This window comes from Hordeum vulgare, chromosome 6H (assembly GCF_904849725.1).
Source record: "Hordeum vulgare subsp. vulgare chromosome 6H, MorexV3_pseudomolecules_assembly, whole genome shotgun sequence".
NCBI classification, from domain to species: domain Eukaryota; kingdom Viridiplantae; phylum Streptophyta; class Magnoliopsida; order Poales; family Poaceae; genus Hordeum; species Hordeum vulgare.
Window position 1 is genome coordinate 272,677,721 of NC_058523.1, and position 20,385 is coordinate 272,698,105.

Below are 20,385 nucleotides of genomic sequence, written 5' to 3' on the forward strand. Positions count from 1 at the left end.
AGTTGTGGGGTTTCATGCGGAAAGCCAGCATTTGCTCTTGGCTAGGCAACTTGCATTTTTAAATAGTTTTGACAACTTTGTTTTCTCGCACACGAGTCCACTAACACCACAACAATACTCATCGTGGAATCATTCCATCTCCCCAGGACACTCACGCTTATCTTGACAACTTTATGAGTAGCCATTATAGTTATCTATGAACAACATATGTTTCTAAGTAGTCCATATCCGCGGACGCGGCTATTCGAATAGATCATAACACTGCAGGGGTGTACTTCTTCACACATGCTCCCGCCACTTATCGTCGTGTGCACGTCATGCACCTCGGCAACCATCAAGCGGAAGCCCAGCGAGGGAGTCGGCCACGACCGTTAACCATGCTAATACTTAGTCGAGGTTTATCGCCTATTTGAGAGTAACCCGCACGGAAGTCCGGCCGAGGTTTCTGCCACGTCCCCAAACGATGTGCGCAGAGTTCCCAAGCCCACCATCCGGGTGCCACTTGGTACACCGTGCCACTGCCTACCGCATCATACCCCACCTCTAAGGTCAGTGCTACGCACGACCTCCAGCATGACTATAAACACCAGAAACTACTTGCAACTCCTGGACCAAGTACTAAGCGATTAATAAGTCGGGAGAGTCAATTAAGTATCCCAACGTGTGGTAGTATCTAGTCTTGGATTACATACACGGAACTCAGTTCCTAAGGACGGTTCCAATGAAACAACCCGTCATGTACTCCTACATAGCCTTTCACCGATACCTTTACCAAATCAGGTTCAACACACGACCTTTACCAACTGAACACATTCTCACGATCATGTTCATCACCCAGATGGCAGACCATACACAACTCTAAGCATAGCATGCATAGGAGGATAAGGCACATCATGGCTCAAGAATCTACCAGGTATGCTAGGTTGCAAGGTTCAACTATTTACTGTGAAAAGGACATGTCCTGCAAAGGAAGTGGGTTCAACTAGCGTGGTAAAAGCATTGAAAGCATTTTGACCTAATGCAATAAATAAGGGCAGGAGCGATAACATGGGATTTATCGGGATGATCAAAATGGTTGCTCGACTTGTTGCTCAACAGAGGGGTGATATCCGTCAGTCGGATAATCAGACGTATCCGGAGGGGCGGAGCCTACCGGAATAACAACAATCAATCAATATCAAACATATGCAACAAAATGATGCATGAAATGCAATGTAGCATGGTTTGAGATGACTAGCAGAACCTTTTGGGTGATCTTGATTTGAAATTATAATTCAAATATCATTTGAATTATAATCTATCACATTCTTTTAATTGATTTGACCTGATACTGTTTCATAACTTTGTTTTTCATGCATGAAAATAGCACCATTGGATTCCTTGAATTTTTCTGATCCATTTACATATCTTATTTGTCAAATTTGGAGTTATTTTCCATTTCCTATGAATTTCCAAAGTTTTGAACTTATTCTGGAATTATTTTTAAACAGGAAAGTCTTTATTGCATCAGCATGACATCAGCAGGTCAATCTGGCCGTTGAAAGTCAAACCTGACCAGTGGGACCCACTGGTCAGTGACTCTGCCAGTTTTTAGTTTAAATTTAACTTAATTAGCTAATTAACAGAGTTGGACCCACATGTGAGTGTATGTTTAAGTTTTCATTTAATTAATTATTTTTATTAGACTAATCCTAATTAGCCTGGGGGCTGGCCCCACCTGTCATAGACTCAGGGGGGTCAGATCCATCGACCGCGAGGTCGATCTCGCCGGCGGTGAGCCTCCGCGACCACCAGAACGGCGGAGGGGCTCGGAAATGCATCTCCGACGACCAAATGCACGACGGAGGGCACCAAACGAACCAGCACACGGCCGCAGTTCCATTTCTGCAAAGAACCGAGGCTAAGATGGCCGGACATGACGCAGGCGACGAGCTTGGCGGCGGCCGAAGCTCGGGCATCATCGGGGTCATCAAAACAGAGGGCATCACGCGCGGGGCTGGGCTCCTACAACATCTACGCGACGTACTGAAGCCATTGATGGCCTCAGCATGACCAGCCGATCACCGGAGAGCTACCGGCGACGAGGTCCCGTGGCGGATCTCATCGGGCTCCGGAGGAATCGGGGCCTAGAGGAAGGGATTGAGGGGGAAAACTTGGGGGAAAGAACCCTGAGCTCATGGGGAGTGCAGAGGCGTCGAAAGTGGGCTCGGGGATGGCCTGAGGAGGAAGAACGACGGCGGCGAACTCCGGTGACCCGAGGAGGAAGATGACGGCGTCACGGTGTCTAAGGGGTTCTTGGCGTTGTGCGACTTGCTCGAGAGCTTCAGGGAGCGAAGGCGAAGCTGTTGCGCGGCTCAGGTGAGAGGGAGAAGGACTGGAGCGACGACGAGCTCAAGCTCGAGCTTGCGGTCATGGCAGCCGAGAGGGGGAGAAGAGAGCAGGGCAAATGGGGAGGGGATGAGCATGGGGAGGCCTCGGGAGCTTATCCCCATTCGCGCCAGTGCGATATGGTGGCCAGGCATGCACGCAGCTGCGTGGGCGCGCCGGGGAACGCGGCGGCCACCTCTTGCTCCGACTGACAGGAGGAAGACGACAAGGCTGAGTGGGCTGGGCTTCACGTGAGCGCTAGATAGGTCTTTTCTATTTTTCTTCTTTTCTGTTTTCTCTTTATTCTTTCTGATATTTGTTTTGTTTTATTTCTGGCTCCAAACTATTCCTAAAATAGTTTGAAAAATACTAGAGGGTTAGTTGGAATATTTCCAACCACTCATAAAGTTTTCAACATTTTTGGACACTTTGAATTATTTGAAAACAAATATAAAATTGATTTCAGTAGCTTTTAGCTTAAATTTAAAATGGCAAAAGTATTTTGAAAGTAGGTTTCATCTGTGATATCTTGTTTTCTACATTTATCACAAAAGATGAACTTTTCTAATGGCCATTTTGGATTCATTGATTTGGCACTTGTTGGAATTCTTTTGAATAAAAGGTGGCTAGGGTTTTTGCTCTGGTTTTCTTTATTTTGCTTTGGATTTCTTTTCCTTTCTTGAATGCAATGAAAGAAGACATGAGCACAAGTTGTTAAACCCTAGTAGGGATCAGTGATGTGACAACTCACACGCACTCAAAAGAATCTCGTCCCGAGATTTGGAAGTCGTCGGGAACAGCGCGGGGTACTCAAGTCGGAGACGATCCTCTCTTTCCCATGTTGCCTCCTTTTCAGAATGATTTGACCATTGAACTTTAAAAAACTTGAGGTTTCGACGTCGAGTGGTACGCTCAGCTTGGTCAAGAATACGCACAGGGTATTCTCGGTATGAAAGGTTATCTTGGAGATCAAGCGTTTCCTGGTCCACTTCGCGGATAAGATCCGGAAAGCAATGCCTGAGTTGCGAGACGTGGAATACATCATGAACCTTGGAAAAATGCAGAAGAAGTTCCAATTGGTAGACAACTTCTCCTCGTTTGGCAAGAATCCGAAAAGGACCAATGTAACAAGCAGCCAACTTGCCCTTGATACCGAATCGATGGGTACCCTTCAAAGGTGTAACCCGGAGGTAAGCCTTCTCGTCAACTTCAAAGGTCACAGCCTTATGATGACAATCATATTGGCTCTTTTGACGAGACTGGGCTGTTCTCAACTTTTGACGAATAATGCGAACTTGCTCTTCTGCATCCTGGATCATATCCGGACCAAAGAGTTGCCTCTCTCCGGTTTCTGACCAATTAAGAGGTGTTCGACATCTTCGTCCATAGAGAACTTCAAAAGGAGCTTTGCCCAAGCTTGATTGATAACTATTGTTATAGGCAATTTCGGCGAATGGAAGGCACTTCTCCCAATTCATGCCGAACGATATAACACAAGATCGGATCATATCTTCTAGGACTTGATTCACTCTTTCTACTTGACCACTTGACTGAGGATGGAAAGCAGTGCTAAAACATAAGTGAGTCCCCATGGCATTCTGAAAACTCTCCCAGAAGCGAGAAGTAAAGATACTTCCACAGTCTGAGTTAATCTCCAGAGGAACACCATGAAGAGACACTATTCGAGAGATATATAACTCTTCTAGCTTGCTAGCTATTATACTCTCATGAACTGGAATAAAATGAGCTACTTTGGAAAGACGGTCAATGACCACAAAGATAGCATTATTTCCTTTCTTGGTCTTGGGAAATCCGGTGATGAAATCCATAGTGACTTTATCCCATTTCCATTCAGGAATAGCTAAAGGTTGAAGGGTGCCAGCAGGCCTTTGATGTTCTGCCTTAACTCGATGACAAACATCGCAGTTAGCAATGAACTCAGCAATTTCTCTCTTCATCCTAGTCCACCAAAACCTCTGGCGTAGGTCCTGATACATCTTAGTACTACCAGGATGAATGGTGAGAGGAGAATCATGAGCCTCCTTAAGAATCAATTGCCGCAGACATTTGCTCTTAGGAACCACTAGACGGTTCTGAAAGAACACAACACCTTGCTCATTGATAGAGAAATCCCTAGCGTTTCCGCTAGCAATATTCTCCTTGATCCGGGATATACCCTTATCATATGCCTGCACGGCAATGATTTGATCCCTATGAGTAGGCTTGAGGAATAATGTGAAGATTTAACTTCCGAAATTCCTCATAGAGATGTGGTTGACCTCGTTGTAGCATCAGGTTGTTACAATAAGACTTACGACTTAGTGCATCCGCCATAACATTGGCCTTCCCCTGGGTGTAAGTTATCCCTAAGTCGTAATCTGTGATCAACTCAACACACCGTCTTTGCCTGAGATTCAAATCCGGCTGGGTGAAGATATATTTCAGACTTTGGTGATCACTGAATATTTCGCAACGATTACCAAGAAGGTAATGTCGCCAGGATTTTAGTGCATGGACTACTGCTGCAAGCTCAGGATCATGTGTGGGATAATTATCCTCATGTGGACGCAACTATCGAGATGCGTATGCAATGACATGACGATCCTGCATGAGAATGCAACCTAATCCTTGTCGCGAGGCATCGTAGTAGATAACAAAGTCCTTAGAGAAATCTGGTGGTAACAACACAGGTGCGAAAGTCAGGCGTCTTTTCAGTTCTTGAAAACTACGCTCACAGTGTGGTGTCCACTCGAACTTTTTATCTTTCTTGAGGAGTTCAGTTAGAGGCTTTGCAACCTTGGAGAAATTCTCGACAAAGCGGCGACAATAGCTCGCTAGACCAAGAAAACTCCTAACTTGCTTAACCGATTCAGGTTGTTTCCAATCAAGGACAGCTTGAACTCTCTCGGGATTGACAGCAATACCCTTACCAGAGATTACGTGACCTATATAGGTCACTTCTGGTAAAGAAAATTCACATTTTGAAAACTTGGCATAAAGGCGATGCTCTCGAAGTTTCATCAATACCAGCCTTAGATGCTCGGCATGTTCTTGTTCGTTCTTCGAGTAGATGAGGATATCATCGAGGTATACTACGACGAATTTATCCAAATACTCCATGAAGATTGAATACATCAAGCGAGAGAAGGTGGCTGGGGCATTGGTTAATCCAAAGGACATGACGGTGTACTCGTATTGGCCATAACGAGTGACAAAAGCCATTTTTGGAATGTCCCCATTCTTGATCTTGATTTGATGTAACCCAACCTCAAATCCATTTTTGAGAAGATCGAGGATCCTGCGAGCTGACCATACAGGTCGTTGATCCTGGGGAGCGGATACTTGTTCTTTATGGTGACCAGATTAACTGGTCGATAATCTACAACCATCCGATCCGTTCCGTCTTTCTTCTTGACGAAGAGATAGGATGAATGAAACCTTTATTCAAGGCCTCATCTAGTTGCTTCTTAAGTTCGGCTAGCTCCAGGGGTGCCATCTTATAAGGTCTTCTGGCTATTGGAACGGTTCCCCGAACAAGGTCTATCACAAACTCTACATCTCTGTCAGGTGGAATTCCTGGCAGTTCCTCTGGAAAAACATCTGGGAAGTCACGGACTACCGGAATGTCTTCAAGTTCCAGAAGAGGGTTGGCATTGAGGGAATAGAGTTGGCATTTTGTACCTCGAGTAGAGACATTGACTATCTCACCCGAGGGATGGGTAAGCTCAACATTTCTAGAATGAGTATCAATCTTGGCATAATGAGCTGACATCCAGTCCATACCCAAGATGATATTGATATCGGAAGATTTCAGGGCTATCAAAGATGCTAGAAAAACTAGCAGGTTATCCTGGAGGTTTGCCAGATACTACCAGGGGTTTGGACAACCAATGGGATTGGCATGTCACAGAAAGACATGGTATGCAACTGTGCATAACTTTCTGAAATGAAGGAATGAGATGACCCAGTGTCAAAAAGAACAGACGCTGGGTGATGATTAACAAGGAGCGTACCCAGTAAGATGTCGGGATCCTCTACAGCTTCTTCTGGTGAAACATAGTTCACACGGCCATGTGCAGGAGTTGGCTTCACATAGTAAGCTTTGCCCGACTTGCCTTGCCCAACGGACTTTCCAGGTTTCTTGGCACCCATATTCTGAGGACACTCTCGAGAATAGTGCCCTGGTTCTCCACACTTGTAACAGATCACCTGATTGGCACGTGGTGCAGCATTTCTAGCTGGACCACCATAAGTTTTTGCTGGAGGGTTGGTCTGATTCGTTTGAGGCGCCCCATAGGATGGCCTCGGAGTGTATCTTGGCGGCAGAGAACTATTTGGAACCCACAGCCTGCATTTCGGGAACGCGGAATCAGATGACGAGCCAGAGTCACGGGAGTGCTTCTTTGTGGCTTCATAGTCGGTATGACCAGTCTCGGCACTGATCGCCTTGTTGACAAGAGCTTGAAAGCTTTTACATTCGTGGAGGCGCAAATCACGACAAAGTTCAGGGCTCAGACCCTTATGGAATCTTGCTTGCTTCTTGGCGTCAGTTGACACCTCCTCATTTGCATAGCGGGCGAGGTTACCGAACTCGTGGCTATAGGCATCCACGGTCAATTTTCCCTGGGTGAATGCACATAACTCCTCTCTCTTTCAGTCCATCAGGCCCTCTGGAATATGGTGCAGACGGAAGGCTGCACTAAAATCTGTCCATGTGGCTACTGGTTCAGCAGGACGCATAGCTTCAAAGTTCTCCCACCACAGATTCGCGGGTCTTTCCAGAAAGTACGCCGCAAAGGTCACCTTGTCGGCCTGAAAAACATTTGCAGAGCGAATCTTGCGCGATATACTGCACAACCAATCATCAGCGTCGAGGGGATTGACAGAGTGATGGAACTTTGGAGGATTCAGCTTCACAAAGTCATTGAGGGACACTTCATCATTCCTAGGCTCACGAGCCGTATTTTTCTCAATACGCTCTAACAAATGGTTGGTCTCCCTTTTGTTTCTCTCTGCCTCAAGCGTAACTTCCGCCGGAGAGGGCGGGTGAGGCAGTTTCTCCTGCGATGCTTGACTACCCTCTCCTTGCTCATGAGCAGGGGCTCGGTTCAACCTGGTGAACACCATCTTGACAAACAAACTCACAGCTTAGACCAATATCAACATCAGGACTAACTATGGATTAAGAATGCACTGAACACATGGAATGCGGAAATGAACATCCGAACAACATGGTAACAAGCAACTGCTATATATACACCATGGTTCATACACACCATTACATAGTTCAGTACAACCTTAAGTGAAGAGCATACTACTGAAAACATGAAACTACTCATCAGAGGCTTTCCAAGCTTCCTATACATTATTTATCTATGCCTCCGGAATTCATCTCACGACACAAGCATACCCCACAAGACACACATGATTGTGGAAGTATAACTACTACCATACTATCCTTCCACTCACGGGTTCAGTCATCCGCATAGAACATCTCATAAAGATTGCCTCCATGGCCTGGGAGCTCAACCCGCGGATCAGGAAATACTCCAGCTTGAGACCCCTGGGATCCGTAAGGACACGGGTGTGGCCTTGGTCCCCTGACTGGTGGTAGTAGAGGTCCCCGAAGAGGGGTGACTCCTCCTATAGCAGGCCAGTCAACATGAGCCGGAAGATGGGTCCTAACAGGGTTCAACATCTCCATATCTCCATACCCAGTCTAGACCACAGGTGCCAACGATGTCAAAGCCGTCCACAGATGGGCACGTGTAGTATAGAGCTCCATACGAAGGGCACGAGCATCCCTGTCTCTATTCTCTAGCATCTCAGCAGTGTACTGCAGCAGCGGATCCTCCATAGAGGATTCAAAGTAGACCCCACTGAGGTATCCTTCTTCACCTGGCTGAGAGGCAGGAACATAGCATAACTCTGGATTCTGTAACAGTGCATGTCTGGCCCTCATGATGGTCAGCATTGAATAGGCAGCATCTTGTACTGCCATGTCAACAGTGACCCCCAATCCATAAGACCAATGGATCGGCTCCTCAGCTCCAAGGTAATCTGGAAATGCCCTAACAGTGCAGAGGTACTAACTCTGATTAAAATCCCGATACTGCTCCTCCACTGTGTACTATGGATACCAGCGGTAACCGGATACTAACATCATCCTGACTAGCATGGCCGTGTGACCCGGCACATCAATGCACCTAGTCAGACGGACCACCTGACGAGAAGGACGACCATGCATCTAAAAATAGAGAGTAATGCAAAAGCATTAGAGCTCTGAAGACAAAATTGGGCAGCATAACGGCTGAAATGCTCAAAACAATTTTGAGACAACCCATAGAAATAGGATAGTGTAACCACTCAACTACCAAGTTCAATTCCATGGTCATCAAAACTTACTTTCTTTTGCTTGGAATAAAAGAAACCCGAAGTAAATCTAGACTCATTGTCCTATAATCTACCGATCAGAAACACGAGCCTAAGAGAAAGATAGGTAACCTAGTCATTAATCCCCGCAAAAAAGACGAGGATGACCAGAATAGAATAATTTAAGAAGAGAAGCAAGAATCTTACATTCCCTTCCACAAACAATTCCCTTATGTATAACTAAAGCAATTCTAGACTCAACTTCGACCAGTTTGGCTTAGTAATCCTACAGTCAGTCAGGCTATGTTACCAACGCTATCGGAACCCCGATACTAAGCCATAGGAATCTAGCCTGTAACACATCGCATCTCTTTGTGGTCTCACGCAAGGTTATCCCCACGGCTGATGCCTTACCTTTGCCGGAACCCTTTGCGCCTTTTGACTCGCGTATGCAATTGTGTCGCTAGCAATCCAATGTCAAAGAACCCGGATCGACATGTCTAGTCATAAACTAAAGTGGTAGTCCATACAGGGACAGGCATACATGACCCAGCAAAGCAGGTGTCGGTCATCAACGAATGTAGACGAGTCGTAGGAAGCTACAAGGACTCCATTACAACGCGTGACATTTCCCAAAGGGACGAACACAACAGCTAAGAAGGAAACATGCCGATCAACCAATGTGTCCAGAGCAGTAGCGAACTACCATGGCTCAATGGAATCACAAAGGGGCATTTCCCCGTAAGGAGTGCTACTAAGGCATACGACTAGGTATTCGAACCCCATACATATCAAGTACAACACACGTACGCATGGCATACCGATATGTATAGATACATCGATGGCATCACAACATAACCATAACATACAAACTTTATTTAGAGGGCACGGAAGAGCCTCACACATAATATCACACAGATAGGGGGCCTCACGACCCATCATCATAATTCCTACACACAAGGCTTACAAGCCAGCGGAAGAGTAAAACTGTCTGAGTACAAACAAATGGAAAGATAAAGGCACATGGCCTGACTATCTACAGACCCAACCTAGGGCCAGATCGTAGCTGGGATACCAGCTACTCGTCGATGTCTAGGAAGAACCCTCCATTAGGGTCATTAACAACCTCTGCAACAAATTATTAAGCAAACGTGAGTACAAAAGTACTCAGCAAGACTTTAGGATAATCTATCTACTCATGCAATGTATCAACAAGGAGTTGTGGGGTTTCATGCGGAAAGCCAGCATTTGACTCTTGGCTAGACAACTTGCATTTTTAAATAGTTTTGACAACTTTGTTTTCTCGCACACGAGTCCACTAACACCACAACAATACTCCAACGTGGAATCATTTCGTCTCCCTACGGAAATTCCGTCCACGACACTCATGCTTATCTTGACAATTTTATGAGTAGCCATTATAGTTATCTATGAACAACATATGTTTCCAAGTAGTCCATATCCGCGGACGCGGCTATTTGAATAGATTATAACCCTGCATGGGTGTACTTCTTCACACACGCTCTCGCCACTTATCACCATGTGCACGTCATGCACCTCGGCAACCTTCAAGCGGAAGCCCAGCGAGGGAGTCGGCCACGACCGTTAACCATGCTAATACTTAGTCGAGGTTTATCTCCTATCTGAGAGTAACCCGCACGGAAGTCCAGCCGAGGTTTCCGCCACGGCCCCAAACGATGTGCGCAAGGTTCCCAAGCCCACCATCCGGGTGCCACTTGGTACATCGTGCCACTGCCTACCGCATCATAGCCCACCTCTAAGGTCAGCGCTACGCACGGCCTCCAGCATGACTATAAACACCAGAAACTACTTGCAACTCCTGGACCGAGTACTAAGCGATTAATAAGTCGAGAGGGTCAATTAAGTATCCTAACGTGTGATAGTATCTAGTCTTGGATTACATACACGGAACTCAGTTCCTAAGGACGGTTCCAATGAAACAACCCGCCATGTACTCCTACATAGCCTTTCACCGGTACCTTTACCAAATCAGGTTCAACACACGACCTTTACCAACTAAACACATTCTCACGATCCTGTTCATCACCCAGATGACAGACCATACACAACTCTAAGCATAGCATGCATAGCAGGATAAGGCACATCATGTCTCAAGCATCTACCAGGTATGCTAGGTTGCAAGGTTCAACTATTTACTATGACAAGGACAGGTCATGCAAAGGAAGTGGGTTCAACTAATGTGGTAAAAGCATTGAAAGCATTTTGACTCATGCAATAAATAAGAGCAGGAGCTATAACATGGGATTTATCGGGATGATCAAAATGGTTGCTTGCCTTGTTGCTCAGCAGAGGGGTGATATCCGTTAGTCGGATAATGAGACATATCCAGAGGGGCGGCGCCTACCGGAGTAACAACAATCAATCAATATCAAACCTATCCAACGAAATGATGCATGAAATACAATGTAGCATGGTTTGAGATGACTAGCAGAACCTTTTGGGTGATCTTGATTTGAAATCATAATTCAAATATCATTTGAATTATAATTTATCACATTCTTTTAATTGATTTGACCTGATGCTGTTTCATAACTTTGTTTTTCATGCATGAAAATAGCACCATTGGATTCCTTGAGTTTTTTTGATCCTTTTACATATCTTATTTGTCAAATTTGGAGTTATATTCAATTTTCTATGAATTTCCAAAGTTTTGAACTTATTCTGGAATTATTTTTAAATAGAAAAGTCTTTATTGCATCAGCATGACATCAGCAGGTCAATCTGGCCGTTGAAAGTCAAACCTGACCAGTGGGACCCACTCGTCAGTGACTCTGGCTAGTTTTTAGTTTAAATTTATCTAAATTAGCTAATTAACAGAGTTGGACCCACATGTCAGTGTCTGTTTAAGTTTTCATTTAATTAATTATTTTTATTAGACTAATCCTAATTAGCTTGGGGGCTGGCCCCACCTGTCATAGGCTCACGGGGGTCAGATCCACCGGCGGCGAGGTCGATCTCGCCGGCGGTGAGCCTCCGCCGACCACCAGAATGGCGGAGGGGCTCGGAAATACATCTCTGACGACCAAATGCACGGCGGAGGGCACCAAACGAACCAGCACAAAGCCGCAGTTCCATTTCTGCAAAGAACCGAGGCTAAGATGGCCGGAGATGACGCCGGCGATGAGCTTGGTGGCGGCCGAAGCTTCTGCATCCTCAGGGTCATCGAAACATAGGGCATCACGCGCGGGGCTGGGATCCTACAACATCTACACGACGTACTGAAGCCATTGATGGCCTAAGAATGACCAACCGATCACCGGAGAGCTACTGGCAACGAGGTCCCGCGGCGCATCTCGTCGGGCTCCGGTGGAATCGGGGCCTAGAGGAAGGGATCGAGGGGGAAAACTTGGGGGAAAGAACCCTGAGCTCACGGGGTGTGCAGAGGCGTCGAAAGTGGGCTCGGGGATGGCGTGAGGAGGAAGAACGACAGCGGCGAACTCCGATGACCCGAGGAGGAAGATGACGGTGTCACGGCGTCTAAGGGGTTCTTAGCATCGTGCGACTAGTTGGAGAGCTTCACGGAGCGAAGGCGAATCTGTTGCGTGGCTCAGGTGAGAGGGAGAAGTACTAGAACAACGACGAGCTTAAGCTCGAGCTTGCGGTCATAGCGGCCGAGAGGGGGAGAAGAGAGCAGGGTGAATGGGGAGGGGATGAGCACGGGGAGGCCTCGGGGAGCTTATCCCCGTTCGCGGCAGCGCGATACGATGGCCAGGCAGGCACGCAGCTGCGTGGGTGCGCCGGGGAATGCGGCGGCCACCTCCTGCTCCGACTGGTAGGAGGAAGACGACATGGCTGAGTGGGCTGGGCTTCAGGTGAGCGCTAGATAGGTCTTTTCATTTTTTCTTCTTTTCTGTTTTCTGTTTAGTCTTTCTGATATTTGTTTTGTTTTATTTTTGGCTCCAAACTATTCCTAAAATAGTTTGAAAAATACTAGAGGGTTAGTTGGAATATTTCCAACCACTCATAAAGTTTTCAACATTTTTGGAAACTTTGAATTATTTGAAAACAAATATAAAATTGATTTCAGTAGCTTTTAGCTTAAATTTAAAATGCGAAAAGTATTTTGAAAGTAGGTTTCATATGTGATATCTTGTTTTCTACATTTATCAGAAAAGATGAACTTTTCTAATGGACATTTTGGATTCATTGATTTGGCACTTGTTGGAATTCTTTTGAATAAAAGGTGGCTAGCGTTTTTGCTTTGGTTTTCTTTTCTTTGCTTTGGATTTCTTTTCCTTTCTTGAATGCAATGAAAGAAGACATGAGCACAAGTTGTTAAACCCTAGTAGGGATCAGGGATGTGACATAGATGGTGTTATTAGATGTTGTGTACCTGAACATGAACAGGGACAGATCCTACAAAAGTGGCACTCCGAGGCCTACGGAGGACACCATGCGGGAGATAGAACTGCACACAAGGTATTGCAATCAGGTTTCTATTGGCCCACTCTCTTCAAGGATGCCCGTAAGTTTGTCTTGTATTGTGACGAATGCCAAAGAATAGGTAATATTAACAAACGTCAGGAAATGCCTATGAACTATTCAGTTGTCATTGAACCATTTGATATTTGGGGCTTTGATTATCTGGGACCTTTTCCAAAATTCAATGGGTATACTCAGATCATAGTTGCTGTTGATTACATCACTAAGTGGGTAGAAGCTATCCCCACTAGTAGTGCTGATCACAACACCTCTATCAAGATGCTGAAAGAAGTTATCTTCCCTAGATTTGGAGTCCCTAGATATCTAATGACCGACGGTGGTTCACACTTCATTCATGGTGCTTTCCATAAAATGCTCGCTAAGTTCGATGTCAACCATAAAATTGCGTCCCCCTATCACCCTCAGTCCAGTGGTCAAGTAGAACTAAGTAATAGAGAGATTAAACTGATTCTGCAAAAGACTGTCAACAGGTCTAGAAAGAATTGGTCTAAGAAGCTCGATGATGCACTGTGGGCTTATAGAACCTCCTATAAGAATCCCATGGGCATGTCTCCGTACAAAATTGTGTATGGGAAAGCATGTCACTTACCTCTTGAGCTAGAGCATAAAGCTTATTGGGCAATAAAATAATTCAACTTTGATTTCAAACTTGCCGGTGAGAAGAGGTTATTTGATATTAGCTCGCTTGATGAGTGGAGAACTCAGGCATACGAGAATGACAAGTTGTTCAAAGAAAAGGTTAAGAGGTGGCATGATAAGAGGATACAAAAGCGTGAGTACAATGTAGGTGATTATGTCTTGCTATATAACTCTCATTTAATATTCTTTGCAGGCCAGCTTCTCTCTAAATGGGCACGTCCCTAGGTTGTTGAGGACGTATATCATTCCGGTGCTATCAAGATCAACAACACGGAAGGTAATTGTCCGAGAGTGGTAAATGGGCGGAGAATCAAGCATTATATCTCAGGTACTCCAATAAATGTTGGAAGCAATATTATCAATACCATAAATCCGGAAGAATACCTAGGGGACATTTATCAGCCTGTTTCAGACTCCGAAAACGAAGAGGTATGTGATTCGATAAGAAAACAGAGTCCAAAACTTTTCTAGTAGGAAATTTTCTCCGTTTTGGAATATTTGAAAAAATACAAAAATTGGAAGTAGTCCGGAAAGTGCGCGAGGAGGGGACAAGCCTGCACGGCGCGGGCTCACCCCCTGGCCGCGTCGTGAGGGCTTGTGGCCACCTCATGCGCCTCCCGGACTCCGTTTTCATGCGGGGTACTCCTTCTGGTCTGAAAAAAATCATTATATATACTCCCGTTTGGTCTGACCCCTGCATCACGCAGATTTCCTCTGTTTTTCGTTTCGAGCCTGTTTCTGTTGCAGATCTAGATTGCTATGACTTCCCCAAAAGCTCCGAAGGACAAGATGTTCAGGAAGGTCATCAATCCCTACCTCACGGGAGTGCTGCAACACCGTCAATCTATTCAGATGCGTGAGGGGATGTTGCACATCCGTGATGTTGAGGGGCCCAAGAAGACTAGAAGCGTGGAGACGAGGCTCGAAGCAATGGAGCAACAAGTCTTCAAGTGCCAAGGGATGGTGGAGCGTGGACTCAACGCCAACCACATGTTGATCACGGAGTTCACCAGCAAGCACAAGGTTGATGCCAATGACATTGGGAAGCACCTCTCCAGGCTCTATGACAGGATTGATCAACTCCAGGGCCAGATCTATGACCTGCAGAACCAAAACTGTGAGTATGAGTATATATTTAACTCAATACGGTTGGCTGCAGATTTGAGGATTCCGGAGACTTGTTCATCTTTCCATGATGGAGCACCTATGTCTTGGAAGACGGAGGATCAAGCCCATGTTGCAACAACTTCACCACCATCACCACCAAAGGAAGACAACTGAGCATTGGTATGGGCAATCCCCTTGGCTTGTGCCAAGCTTGGGGGAGTTGCCCCGGTATCGTATCACCATCACATCTTTTGCATTTACCTTTGTTTTAGTTTTCCTTTTCAGTTTTCTCTTTATCTAGTAGTTTTAAAAGTCTTAGTGTTTTAGTCTTGAGTTTTGCTTTGTGTCACCCCCGATGTATTGGAGCTCGTGAGCCATATAATAAAGAGTTTCTTAGTTGAAGGGCTTTGCCTCTTGCCATGATCAAAAGAGTGAGAATAGAACAAAGCATGAAATATCATGTAATGATCTTATGGGAAGTGATGGCTTTACATATAAAAAGAATGAGGACTGAAACTTGTTGAGGGCAGGCAAACGTAGACCTTGGTCATTGTTGCAATTAATAGGAAGTGATAAAGAAGGAGAGGTTCACATATAAATATATCATCTCTGACACCATCTATGATTGTGAACATTCACTAAACTATTGCATGCCTAGAAGTAGATGTTGGACAAGGAAGACAACATAATGAATTGTGTTTGCTTGGCTCTGAACAATGTTATATGATTAGAGATCCCTTAGCATGTGATGATTGCTTCCACCTCATTTTAGCCAAAACCTCCCGCACTAAGTAGAGATACTACTTGTGCGGATTAAACCTTCAACCCAGTTTTGCCATGAGTGTCCACCATACCTACCTATGGATAGAATAAGATCCCTCAAGTAAGTTGTCATCGGTGCAAGCAATAAAAATTGCTCTCTAATATGTGTGATCTATTAGTGTGTGGAAAATAAGCTTTGTACGAATCTGTGATGAGGAAGACATAAAAGCGACAGACTGCATAACAAAGTTCTTTATCACAGGAGGTAATATAAAGTGACTTCCTCCGCACTAAGAGGACACGCATCCAAACCTCAAAAGTGCATGACAACCTTTGTTTCCCTCTGCGAAGGGCCTATCTTGTACCTTTACTTTTTTCCCTTGAAAGAGTCATGGTGATCTTCACCAATTCCTTATCTCGCCTTTATCTTGGCTAACGTCATATGCTTGGGAAAGATCTATATTCATATGTCAACTTGGAGGTAAGTATTCATGAATTATTATTGTTGACATTACCCTTGAGGTAAGCAGTTGGGAGGCAAAACTATAAGCCCCTATCTTTCTCTGTGTCCAGCTGAAACTTTGATCCCACGAGTACCACGTGAGTTGTAGCAATTGTATAGAACGAAAGAATGATTGAGTATGTGGATTTGCTTTACAAGCTCTTATTTGACTCTTTCGGATGTTGTGATAAATTGCAATTGCTTCAATGACTAAAGGCTATCGGTTGTTACTTCTCGGTAAGGTTCTTGATCCATGCTTTACTTTGTGAAGGAATCATCACTTTAGCATGAGAGATTATATGTTTGTATTGCTGTTGTGATCATGATCATGATGCATGCATGTTCATATCTTGTTTTGTCGACACCTCTCTCCCTAAACATGTGGACATATTTATTGAGCTAGGCTTTCGCTTGAGGGCAAGTGAGATCTAAGCTTGGGGGAGTTGATACGTCCATTTTGCATCATGTTTTCATGTTGATATTTATCGCTCCTTTGGCTATTATTTCACTTCATGGTACAATTCTTATGCCTTTTGTCTCTTATTTTGCAAGGTTTACATGAAGAGGGAGAATGCCGACAACTGGAATTCTGACCTGAAAGTAGAGCAAAGTTGAGATACGTATTCTGCGCAACTCCAAACGCCGTAAAAATCAACGAGGATTTTTTTCCCGATTTATCAAAAATATTGGGCGGAAGAAGTGCCAGAGAGGCACCAGGGGGTGGCCATAAGCCTGCACGGCGTGGCTACCCCCAGGCCGCGCCCTGGGGGCTTGTGGGCACCCTGCTGGCCCACTTGCCCCCTCTTTTGCTATATGGAGGGTTTCGTCCAGGAAAAAATCAGGGAGGAGCTTTTTCGTAGTTTCGGCACCGCCACGAGGCGGAACTTGAGCAGAACCAATCTAGAGCACTGGCACGACGATCCTGCCGGGGAAACTTCCCTCCCAGAGGGGGAAATCATCGCCATCGTCATCACCAACACTCCTCTCATCGGAGGGGACTCATCACCATCAACATCTTCATCAACACCATCTCATCTCCAGACCCTAGTTCATCTCTTGTAACCAATCTCCGTCTCGCGACTCCGATTGGTAATTGTAAGGTTGCTAGTAGTGTTGATTACTCTTTGTTGTTGATTCTAGTTGGATTATTTGGTGGAAGAGTTTATGTTCAGATCCTTGATGCTACTCATTACCTCTCTGTCATGAATATGATTATGCTTTGTGAGTAGTTACTTTTGTTCCTAAGGATATGGGATAAGTCATGCTAATAGTAGTCATGTGAATTCGGTATTCGTTCGGTAATTTGATATGTTGTATGTTGTTTTTCCTCTAGTGGTGTTATGTGAACGTAGACTACATAACACTTCACCATTATTTGGGCCTAGAGGAAGGCATTGGGAAGTAGTAAGTAGATGATGGGTTGCTAGAGTGATAGAAGCTTAAACCCTAGTTTATGTGTTGCTTCGTAAGTGGCTGATTTGGATCCACTAGTTTAATGCTATGGTTAGACTTTGTCTTAATTCTTATTTCGTAGTTGCGGATGCTTGCGAGAGGGGTTAATCATAAGTGGGATGCTTGTCCAAGTAAGGGCAGTACCCAAGCGCCGGTCCACCCACATATCAAACTATCAAAGTAACGAACGCGAATCATATGAACATGATGAAAACTAGCATGATAGAAATTCCCGTGTGTCTTGAGGAGTGTTTTTCCTCCTATAAGACTTTGTCCAGGCTTGTTCCTTGCTACAAAAGGGATTGGGCCACTTTGCTGCACCATTGTTACTTTTGTTACTTGTTGCTTGCTACGAATCATCTCACCACACAATCACTTGTTACCAACAATTTCAGTGCTTGCAGATTTTTCCTTGCTGAAAACCACTTGTCGGATCCTTCTGCTCCTTGTTGGGTTCGACACTCTTACTTATCGAAAGGACTACGATTGACCCCCTATACTTGTGGGTCATCAGTGACCACACCTCTGACCTGCACAAGAGGCGCTCTGGAAATTTCCCATGCCCTCTAGCACGCTTCTGACCTTGGCAGGGTGCCCACTCACGCCAGGGGATCCCCGTTGACCTCCCACGCCCCTCCACGATGCCAGTCTGGGCCTAAAGCGGCTCTGGAACGTGTGCTAGCCACGCCCTAGGGCATCCGATGTGGACCGAAGCTCACTCAGCTCGCCCCGGACTAAAAACCTCTCCGCGAGCGCCCCTCTCAACTCCCCTTGCTCCCTCCACTACAAGAAATATGCTAATACACGACGCTATTTTTTTGTCGCTACATCGTCACGGTTTTTAATTTATGACGATCTTATGACGAAAAACGAAGGTCGAAAACGAAGCGTCGAAAACTAACAGCAGTGACGTTTTGTTCGAAATTGTCGTAACTTTTACGACGATTCCTGGATCGTCGTAATCTTTATGACGATCCTAAATCATCATTCACAATTTAACCCAATCCTATGTGGCAGTCCTACGTGGAAAAATTACGACGAAATCAAAACGTCATGGCTGAAATCAGCCCAACCCATTTCAATTGATCACATGGGCTGGTTTTTTGGCCTTTTCTTATTGGGCTTCTTTTGGGGCCTTAGCCTATTTACACCCACTTCTAGTTTTTTTTGAATTTTTTTTTGTATCATTATAATTTGGCCCTGGCCTTTTACTGCCCAAATACATTTGTCCAGTTTCAGTTTTGGCCTTTTTCATTTTTGAGTTCAGCAACCTTTTTTCTTTTATGCTATTAATGGATCTATAAATAACAGCCCATACAACTTTCAAGACCATACACATAAATCTGAAGCATCTTTAAATGACAGCCCACACCACAAAGTTTGAAGCCCATTCCAAGATCTGATAATATATACCAATATCTATAGCACAATCTGGTGCAAAATTACATAATCAAGTGCACAAAATCTGCTACCAAACCATGTGCTATCACAAAATCTGCTACCAAACCATGTGCTATCACAAAATCTGTTATCAAGTGCACAAAAACTGCTACCAAAATCTGTTTTGCTTGATGGTCGATGTTTGGTCAGAACTTCCGCAACAACTGAAAAAGAAGATTTTTGCTCTTCGCCTTCTTGTACAGGAGCAGTCATCTTCTCTTCCATCTCAGTCTGAAAGATAATGGATGCATTGAGAAACAGTTTGGATACATGAGAAAGAAAGCAAAATAAGCACACAATAATGAGGAAAGCACCACCATTAGGTAAGAGAGCAGGTAAATACTCTATTCACATAAGTAAACTATAAACTACATGTGATGCTAAAGATGATTTGCACATTTTACTGGACACACTATTTCACCATTAAGAAAGAGTTCTCGGTATCAAACTTTCAGATCATCATAAAAAACTACGGCACAACAAGAGTAGCAGATGGCTGATTTGTGATGGGATGGGCATCAGGTTTAAAAAGATCAATTTTGAAACAACAAAGTTAACAGAATAATCATATGAATCATCATTTGTTCAGCCCATCTACCAAAACACATAGCAGCCATCCAAAGGGGAAAACTGTCACACTTGACCAACGAGGCATCCAACCGAGTACAAACGAAACAAAGTTCAATTTTTTCAACCTGTTTCCAATCATTAGAAAAAAGCATTTTTTAAGACAGTTAACAATACGAACAACAAAAAAATACAAACAACATCACTTTGTACGTTTGCTAGTGATTACCATTTTTTAGTAAGTGAACAAGCAGTTTACCACTGTACTAACAGCGGAGTGTGGAAGCTTTTTTACTAATGAGATATTCAAGCTGCTGTTCAAACAACAACAATTTTCTAGTCAATTTACGAACAATAGCAGTTTTTCAACCAAGGCAACTAGCAGTTTTCAGTGTACAAACAAAAATCAGTTAACAAACAGCAACACCTTTCATGTATACCTCCAATGCATAAAAGTATGCAGAGATAAGTTCCAGTTTATGCAAAAGAATGAACTAAAAATAACATGTCAGATCACATATAATGTTGTTTCACACGCTGTAGCAGCCCGCCAACCCCTACTCGGTGGCCTCCTCTCCGCCGGCCAACCCCAGCCTCCACATCGAGTCTGCAAAAACACAAAAGGCCACTGTTACTCTGAAGTCAAAAATATAATTAATGAAATAAAATAGGATAGTATACAAGAAGAAATC

General features: G+C 44.5%; 1 pseudogene; it reads right to left on the reverse strand.

Moving 5' to 3' along the window:
* Positions 1 to 19,638: 19,638 nt before the first annotated feature.
* LOC123406489 lies at positions 19,639 to 19,713 on the reverse strand (annotated as a pseudogene).
* Between the last annotated feature and the right edge of the window lie 672 nt (positions 19,714 to 20,385).